A 9,724-nucleotide genomic window follows, 5' to 3' on the forward strand; every position below is an offset into this window, starting at 1 on the left:
AGGGTTTTAACTGATTCAGGACCGGGCTATTTTGAGCCTCCAGGACCAGACACCTTTTAGGCCCCATGCACACGAACATGCAATGCGGCCGCAATTCCACCGAAAATTAACGGGAGAATTGTGGCCCCATTCATTTCTATGGGCCCATGCACACGACCGTGGTTTCCACGGTGCGTGCATGGCTCAGGAGCCTGGACTGCAGAAAGAACGAACATGTCTTATTACGGCTGTGTTCTGCAGTCCAGGCTCATAGAAATTAATGTACGCGGCCATGTGCACGGCCCACGGGTAACACTCCGCGGCCGTCTGACCTGAAAATCATGGGCGTGCCCATGGCTACGGTCGTGTGCATGAGGCCTTAGTCATTTTTAGCACGCGTTAGTTAAACGGCTATAACTTTTTTATTTCTTGGGCTAGCGATATGATTTTTGCAATGTTTTTTCCGTAGACAATGTAGGTTTTTTTAATGATTTTTATCCACATTCTTTTTTCTATTTTCGAATTTCTAGGCTTTGAGCACTGTGTAGAAGAGATCAGAGAAGATAGAAGCAGCAAGCTAAAACCCACGCCGTAAATACTCTAGGGCGGGGGTTTTAAGGAGCCCGACCACCGGACTTATATACACAACTGGCAGTCGGAAACCTGCTAAACGTCCTCTGGTATTAACATTGCACAAAAACTGTGCCCAGGAAATTTCATGACATGAATTTTCCATGGCCTAGCAGCTGTATGCAAGCGTCGGATGGAGTGGTGTAAAGCAAGACTCCACAGACAGTCTGTTGGGCGAGTCTCGGTTTGGTGAATGCCAGGAGAACATTATCTACCTGACTGCATTATGCCAACTGTAAAGTCTGGTGGAGGAGGGATAATGCTATGGGGTTGTTTTTCAGGGGTTGCCTAGACACCTTAGTTCCAGTGAAGGGAAATCTTAATGCTTCAGCATACCAAAACATTTGGGATGATTGTATGCTTCCAACTATGTAGGAGCAGTTTGGAGAAAGTCCTTTTCTGTTCCAGCATGATTGTGCCCCCAGTACACAAAGCAAGGTTCATAAAGACATGGTTGGCTGAGTTTGGTGTGGAAGAACTTGACTGGCCCACACAGAGCCCTGACTTCAAACCCATCGAACACCTTTGGGGTGAACTAGAACTGAGATTCCGAGCCAGTCCCTCCCGTCCAACATTAGTGTCTGACCTCACAAATGCTCTTCCGGATGAGTTGGCAAACATTTCCACAGACACATTCCAAAATCTTGTAGAAAGTCTTCCCAGAAGAGTGTAAACTGTAAGGGGGGGGGGGGTGGGTACAGTGTGTGGCAATGTATTTAGGGGCACAGGGTAGAGTGCTATTATATTCAGGGGTGCGTGCATGTGGCAGTATATTCAGTATATGTAGGAAAACAGTGTGTGGCGGTGTTACAGGCAAGGGATACAGTGTATAGTGCTATTATTATCAGTGGCAATATGCAGCAATCTCTGAGATGGATCATGTCTGTTAGAAGTTACCATGGTGGTTTGGGCTGGATGGACAAGAAAACGAACTACGCCAATAAAAGAAGACGTCACCTGTGAGTCACTGAATGTAAAATTGTATTCTACCTCTGATTGCATTGGATCAGTAGTGTATCCCCTCATATGGTCTTCAGTGTGATACCATTCTTGTTTGTGAAACAACCTCTAGCATATTCTTACATGCTCAGATATGTAGTTTCACACGGTAAAAACTTATATGACAGGTGTTAACCTGACTGCATTTTAACTCTGAACCGAAATTACTCCTGGTACAGTAGTTATGTTCTAAGCTTTGTTCCAGTGCTCTATATATGTACTTGACTTACTTTTGGTACTGATTTTCTGCACTGCGCTTGCACTGAGCTTGGTTCTGGCATTGAATTTTGGACTAAGCTTGGTTCTGGCGTTGTATTTTTGTACTGAGCTTTGTTCTGGCGCTTTATATATGTACTGTGCTTGGTTCTACTGCTGTATTTATGTACTGAGCTTGGTTCTTGTGCTGTATATAATTACTGAGGTTGGTTCTGGTGATGTATTTACGTACTGAGTTTGGTTCTTATATACGTACTGAGCTTTGTTCTGGTGCTGTATTTACGTACTGAGTTTTGTTCTGGTGCTGTATATACATACTGAGCTTGGTTCTGGTGCTGTATATACGTACTGAACAATGATTGAATTTCATTTTTGTTTGCCGCTGGCTGTCGAATCCAGATGGGATCGAAGTGAAAAGTCTGCCATGCATGGGCATGGCTCTCTTAATTATGATCTATGGGAGTTACAGAAACAGCCGAGCAGCGCTTGCTCTGTTGTTTCCATAGCTCCCATAGAACATAATGGAAAGAGCCATAAATGTCTGAAATTAACCCTTGACGTCCATGAAGCCCAATATTCCATACTGTAATTATTTTTGGAGAGAATTTTTTTTTAGATAAGTGCCCACAAAGATTTAAAAGGTCCCGACTGCTGAAGCACCGTGCCAACCCCAAGTGAAGTGGTATCTTTTTCCTGGAAAGAACTGTCAGGAAGTATTTGGTTGGAGAACTGGAGTGGAGAGATAGGTGCCCTTATGGCTTGCTTCACACATACCTTTTGCAGCATTTTTTTTGATAAATAAAAAAATAAATTCTATCTATCTATCTATCTATCTATCTATCTATCTATCTATCTATCTATCTATCTATCTATCTATCTATCTATCTATCTATCTATCTATCTATCTATCTATCTATCTATCTATCTCTATCATCTATCTGACGATAGATATATATATAGAACAATTTTTTCCCCCCAACATAGCCCTGTTTATGTGAAGCTTCAATCAGAAAGAGTTGGGGCTTTTTGGTGAATAACTTTGTTTCATGTAAAGTACGTTCTTGCTACATAATTAATTGACTTTCTAACATCTACAGTGAAACCTCTCCCCAGACCACCTCTGATCTAGACTGGATTTTTCATGTACATTGTCCACTTCTAAAGGAACTCCTTTAAGACCATTTTTTCACAAAAATGTTGGGTAGTTGTCTCAAACAGATGTCACTGTGTTTCAGGTAAGTCGCGTTTGTTTTAAGTTTTCTCTTAGATGCAGAGTTTTGTACTGGAGGACGTTGTGGGTCAGGAAACAATGATTGGTGCAACTTGAAACTATTGATCTTTGAACGTCAGCTTTGATCTTTCTTGACGTTTTCCTTAGTTCCTCCTCCACCAACCTCATCACTTAAGGGGGTTATCCGTTTAAAAAAAATAAAAATTGATGGGACAGGGCTGCAATACCTTGCCCAGCCGCTACGAAAGTAACAGGTACGAACAAAAATAAAAACCATGTAAAAAATGAAAAGGCTGTGAAACTACTTAAGAGATCAGTCTGTTTGCAGTATCACTGCAAAACACTTCTCCTATTTAGGTCCCACAATAAAATATTCAATTTCTCATAACAATTTTTCTTATGCTCCTGTGTGTAGATCTGGCTGTTACCGTAGCGCCGTCCCACCGCCTGGATCTCTTGTACACAGGCAGCATTGTAATTCCATCTATTGTGCAGGCACTAGAAGCAGCTTCTTCTAACAGCACTGAACATATTACATTGATGTTATGACATGGCACGAATAAAATTCCATTTATTTTGGATGTGCTGCCTCGTTATCCCCAGCAGGGCCGCCATCAGGGCAGTATTAGGGGTACTGGTGTAAGGGGCCCGGCCAAAGCTAATTGAAAGGGGGGCCCGGAAACTGTCGTGACTTGCCTTTGGTAGAAAAAAACAGGCGCCTGCAATGGGGCCCATTCTTTTCACCAAAGTAAAGTTGTGAGCTGCGGGCTCCCCTCCACCCTGAGTTTGTCTGCGCCTCTCGTCACGCACACCCACGATCGCGCGCGCGTACCCACGATCGCACCAGGCTGTGTGCAGAGTACATCCCCCCTCCATTATACTCACCTGGGCCTCCTCCTCCCCCTCCTTCTCCTCCTTCACAACGTAAGAGAGCAGCTGTGTAAGGAGAGATGGAGGAGTCAAGTTGTAGCGCAACGGCGGGCATTCTCCGATCCCCACCATTTCCTGGACCTGGAAGACTGGACCTGGAAGACCTGTGAAGAAATCATCACCTGACAACGAGGACTGGAGTGGGAGCCAGCAGCTCTTCTGACAGTAATTAGTGTCTGAAAGTGCTGATTAAGTATGACCCTGTTCACACAGAGTATTTTGCAGGCAGAACAAATCTGCCTCAAAATTCCTTCAAGAATTTTGAGGCAGATTTTGACCTGCCCACACTTTTTTTGCCGCGATTTTGCGGCATTTTTTGCCCGCGGTGATTGAGGACCGCAGACAAAAACGCAGAGAAAAATGCTTTTTCTGCCTCTCATAAAGTCAGAGACGGAACCGCGGCAAGAAAGGACATGCTGCTTTTTATTTTTTCCGCGACTGTCTCCCATAGATTTCAGATTAAATCAATTGAAGGCGGTTTTGGACGTTTTTTGGCCCTGATTCCGACACAAATCTCATGCACACACAGCAAAAAAAATTGACCTGCAGTTGGGTTTTTTAAGCCGCAGCATGTCATTTTATGCTGCGGAATCGCTGCTTCTTTGTTGCGGAAATGCTGCAGTTCTGCCGCAAAAATCACAAATGAGAAAAAAAAGGTATTTTTTTATTTTGAATTTATAAAAAAGTTTAGACTTACCCTGGCCGTAGTCTAGGCGACGTGATTCTCTATTCTTAGCCAGCCCGGCCTCCTGTCATGACGTTTCATCCCATGTGACTGCTGCAGTGGTCACATGGCCTACAGCGTCATCCCAGGAGGCCGGGCTATGTTCAGAAGGGAGACGCGTCGCCTAGACGATGGCCGGGGTAAGTCCAAACTTGCTTGAAACATGCTTCATGAAACCTGCGCCACTATTTTGTGTGGTTTTGCTGGCGGAATTCCCTGTGGCTACCGGGGCTGGTTAAGCTGTGTAGTTTTACTCAGCATATCCGCCAAGTGTGTCCCTTATGATGCACTCATGGAGCTGGTGCCTGTCTCTAAATAGGCAGTTGGTCCAGTAGAATTTGTATGTTTGTTTTTTTTGTGAACCAGCTTAAAAAAAATACAAAAATTTTTGTGTTAGGCCTTGTTCACATGTGCGTTGGAGGCTCCGTTGCAGATCTGACAGAGAATACCGGATACAGTAGTGCAGCATGCTGCACTATTGTTTTCGTTAAAACCACGGACACCCCAACGGAAATCCGACAAAACCCATTAAAGTCAATGGGTTTCTTGGCGGCAGGTGTTGTCCGTTGTGCAATGGAACAGGTGCTTCTTATTTTTCCATTGTTCTGCTCCTCTGACGGAGCAGAATAATGGACAGCTGAACACAGGTGTGAACCCAGCCTTACATTTTGGGCAGTTTGAGTAAAATAAAACTTGCACTCCCATGGAGGCGGAGCTTGTACGGAGCGGTGGTCAAGCATGTACTCTGCTGTTTCCGTCATTCCCATACACTTTGAATGAAATGGAAGCGTGCACGCTTGACCGCCGCTTAATTCAATGTCCGCCTCACTGTGGGGGGTGCAGTGAGGAGGATCTGGGGGTTTGGGACCCTCGTTCTTAAGGCTGGATTCACACGAGCGTGGCGTTTTTGCGCACGTAAAAAACGCGGCATTTTGCGTGCGTTGTAGTTGCGTGTAGTTGCCGTGTGCTGGTATCGTGGATGGTTTCTCGGAGATTTGGCGAGCGCCGACCCATGCTTCAGGAGGGAACCCGGAGAAGAGGGAGGATTTGGGTTCATCCTCTTGTGGCCCTGCGCACCTCCAAAGGGCACTTTCATACTCTCTATGATGACCTCCGCCGTCACCCAGATAAATTTAGGTAGTTTTGCCGCATGTCTGTGGCGACGTTTGATATTCTGCTGGAGCTGATTCGTCCAGGAAACCTACCAGGACACAAACATACGGCGCTGCATTTCCCCCGAGGAGCGACTCTTTGTGACGTTGAGGTATGTGTGTTTTATACAATTCCAGCTTACAGGATGGTGTGTGGGTGTCATGTCCTACATAAAGTGCCTTTTTGTTTGTGTGTTTTTTTCTCACCCATGTAGATTTCTTGCTACAGGAAATAGCTACCATTCCTTACATTTCGAATTCCTTCTGGGAATGAGCACAATTTCTGGCATTGTAACAGGCACCTGTGTTGTGCTGTGGCAGACATTAAAGCCCACAGTGATGCCTCAGCCCACGACAGAGCACTGGCTTACTATTTCTGAAGATTTTCCTGCCACCACCCAATTTTCTAATTGTATTGGTGCCCTAGACGGGAAGCACATTCGTGTGAAGAAGACCACAGTATTTTTACAGTCTTGTTGGCCTTGGCCGACAGTAATTATTGTTTTACCATTGTACACATTGGGTCCTATGGAAGCTCTGCTGATGCCCGCATATTTCGCTCATCCCTAATGGGCCATCGTCTTATAGCCAATCAACTTTCTGTGCCGGTACAGAGCATCCTGCCTGGCTCGCGAGGACCACCAGTCCCATATATCATCGTTGCAGATGAGGGATTTGGCCTCACAAGCCAAGTAATGCGTCCATTTGCAAGAAGGGGCTTGGATGACCGTCGGCGCATCTTCAATTACCGGCTAAGCCGAGCTCGTAGATGTGTGGAATGTGCATTTGGCATTATGACAACCAAATGGCGGGTGTTTCTCACAACAACGCAACTGACGCCGCAAAATGTGACCCGTGTCATACAAGCGTCTGTCGTTCTTCATAATTTTTGCCGCATCCATGACGCAGGTTTTGATGCTGAATATATTAGAAGAAATGCTACCACATCAACCATTCCGGCCCAAATTCCACTAGGAAGGGCACAAACATCTGGTATTCGAGTGCGCGACATATTTGCTGAATATTTTGACAGCCCCGATGGAGCACTGCCATTGCAGGACGATTCTCTGTGAAGGGTGGCTTCGGGGAGATTAGTGCCACAATGTATCATTTGTCTGGGAAAAGTTAGAAATTTAAGGTGGGGAGTTTAGTATTAGGGACTCGCAAGACATGAGGACCCTTGACGTGGGTTGCAAGCTTATATATTTTGTGGTTTCGCCCTATTGTTTTGCTGCCCAAAAAGTAATTGTATGTGAAGCACATTGGCATATCCAATGTTCCAAAATACAAACACAAATCTCCTTCGCCCGGCCTTTATCATAGCACTGCAAGGGCCTGCTGAGGATGTTCCTCAACAGCATAGTGGTGCTGATACAGAGTGTGGTACCCTGCAGTTGGGCCGTGGGCAAAGGGTTCCAGGGGTCTGCTGTACGGTGGTAAAGGCCGGTCCCGCACTGGCACATGACCTGGTGACATTCTGGTCTCCATTGAGCGCTGGTACTGTTGCCGTGGCAAGGGGGTGCCGGCTGGGAAGGGACAGGTGCAGTATAGGGCACGGATGCCTCAGGCAATCCACGCCAATGCTCAATTGCCTGGAAGAACTGGTGTGGATTGTTAGGAGGTGTGGCCGAGTCTATTAGGCCAAGGATGGAGCCTTGGACGCGCACCATCCGGTGCTCGGGTACTCGCCTGAGTAGAGGCGCAAGGCTGCGGCAAAAGGCGTCACAGGCGTCCTCCTCGGAGCAGCGGCGCAGGTACTCCAGTACTGTGGAGTCCACGTGGGCACCTGCCGAAGCAACGTGGCTGCGCCTGCACCTTGCTGGTGGCATCCGTGGATTTTCTCCGTCCCGTGGCAGCTGGGGTTGGCTACTCGCCTGTGTGGCTGGTTGTGGTGCAGTCGCCTCTGGGGTTAAGGGCAACACGGGATGGTGTTCTTGGGCCGGCTGCGACTCTTCATGCCCAGCTTCCTCTTCGGTGTCGAGGAGATTGTCACTGCATCTGGCAGAAACATTTTACGTTATTCCCTACATTGCCCCAAGGGACAAACAACCTGTTTTGGTTGAATTACATGTGAACACACACATTTCTTCAAGGTTTCAGTCAGTACTTACGGGCGCATCCCCATAATGTCCTTGAGGAACATCAGCTGCTATGTGTAGATGTATTTGCGCTTCTTTGGGGCGCCGTCCCCACTTCGCCCTCTGGCGCCAAATTCCCGCCGGAATTGATCCCGACAGCTCCTCCAGTGGGTTTTGACATCATCAACTGTACATAGGAACAACAAAAAAAAAAGCCCATGTCACCAGGTGACATCACTGAAAACGGCACTTGTCCGAAACGTTGCCATTCCTTACACACCACGATACATTATACACCAGCTCAATGATGCTGTGACACAGCCGCTACCTTGCCCAGTTGGAACATGTTAATACAAGGATACACTACAGCATGTGTGTTTGACATGGCATATATAAAGCTATGTACTTACCAATGGTCTTTCGGTCTCTTGTGCTGCCTTTAGCCCACTCCTGGCCGAATAGGGTCTGCGCAACCTCATCTCAGGCAACCTCCTTGCCCGTGCGGTCGTGGTAGGCCTCTGCCCGCGTGTCCCACAACTGTGGCCTCTCCTGGACCAGGCAGATCAGCTTTTCCACATCGCACGCACGAGGCATTACAGCAGTTGTCGGTTTCACTGTGCGCATGTGGTCAACAAGTGAAAACCCACTTCCTGGTTTGTGCTTGTTTGGACAAGTTTTCTCAACTCATTTACATAGACTTAACAAGTCTTGCGTGAAAAACGCTGTCAGTACGGAAGTGCTTCCGTGTGGCATGCGTGCTTTTCACGCACCCATTGACTTCAATGGGTGCGTGATGCGTGAAAAACGCCCAAAGAACGGACATGTCGTGACTTTTTCGCAATGGACCAAGGCTGCGTAAAAATCACGCACCTGTCTGCACGGCCCCATAGACTAATATAGGTCCGTGCGACGCGCGTGAAAATCACGCGCGTTGCACGGACGTATATCCCGTTCGTCTGAATAAGTCCTTATAAACACCCAAAAAAAAAATTTTACTGTAAAATTATTGTTAACCTACCTGCTGGCGTGACTTTCTTGCTTCCCGCTCTGTTCCCTCGTTCTGGTCCTAGTTGTCCGGGATCCAAGATGCCTGCTACTGCCTCAGACTTGCATGTGGAGAGCATTGCCTACCAGTCTGAGACATGCCCCCACCTCCTTCACTGCTCTCAGAAGGACAAGCACCGATGATGTCAGCGCTGTTTCCATCTCTTCTGACACTTCTCCTGCTGGGTCCTTGACAGGGGTTCCGGCTGCAGCAACATCCTCACTGACAGCGCGTCAGTGGAGGAAGGAGGAGGACAGCGCCAGGGTTGGCATGAATCATCTTCTGTATCTAAGTATATCATTGTATGCTTGTCTTATATATTTTATTGTCTGTGTTTTCTTTTTACAGTTTTCAGTATCTTGGACTACGTCAAATCGTCGTAGGATCGAATTTTTACCAATAAAATGGTTAAAGCGGGCTGTAGGGGGGCAGTTTATTTCAATAAAGTGTTTTTTATACATTTTTCCACTGTGTAACAGAACTAGTAATCGAGGTGTCTGACTGACACCTCCCCATTACAATCGCTAGGGCTTGGCGTCAGCCAGAGGTGTGCTATGTCCGCTTTTGGCTGACACCAACCCCTCCAATCTATTACCCCAGTACCCAACGCACCAGGTGTACTGGAAAGAGCCAAGCACTATCAGGAGCGGCCCATCTAATGTGATGGGTGGCCCCTGGGATGGCCACAGGCTGGTGTTTTTAGGATGGGAAGGAACCAATAGCCATGGACCTTCCCATCCT

At 46.9% G+C, this 9,724-nt stretch overlaps 1 long non-coding RNA gene across 1 annotated transcript; it reads right to left on the minus strand.

Moving 5' to 3' along the window:
* Nucleotides 1-6,565: 6,565 nt before the first annotated feature.
* Nucleotides 6,566-9,132, minus strand: LOC142748298 (uncharacterized). Its single transcript, XR_012882221.1, has 3 exons — nucleotides 8,957-9,132; nucleotides 7,972-8,125; nucleotides 6,566-7,858 (listed from the first exon to the last, which is right to left on the minus strand). It is a non-coding gene; the product is annotated as an uncharacterized LOC142748298 (long non-coding RNA).
* Between the last annotated feature and the right edge of the window lie 592 nt (nucleotides 9,133-9,724).

The sequence above is a fragment of the Rhinoderma darwinii genome, chromosome 3 (assembly GCF_050947455.1).
Source record: "Rhinoderma darwinii isolate aRhiDar2 chromosome 3, aRhiDar2.hap1, whole genome shotgun sequence".
In the NCBI taxonomy this organism is placed as follows: Eukaryota; Metazoa; Chordata; class Amphibia; order Anura; family Rhinodermatidae; genus Rhinoderma; species Rhinoderma darwinii.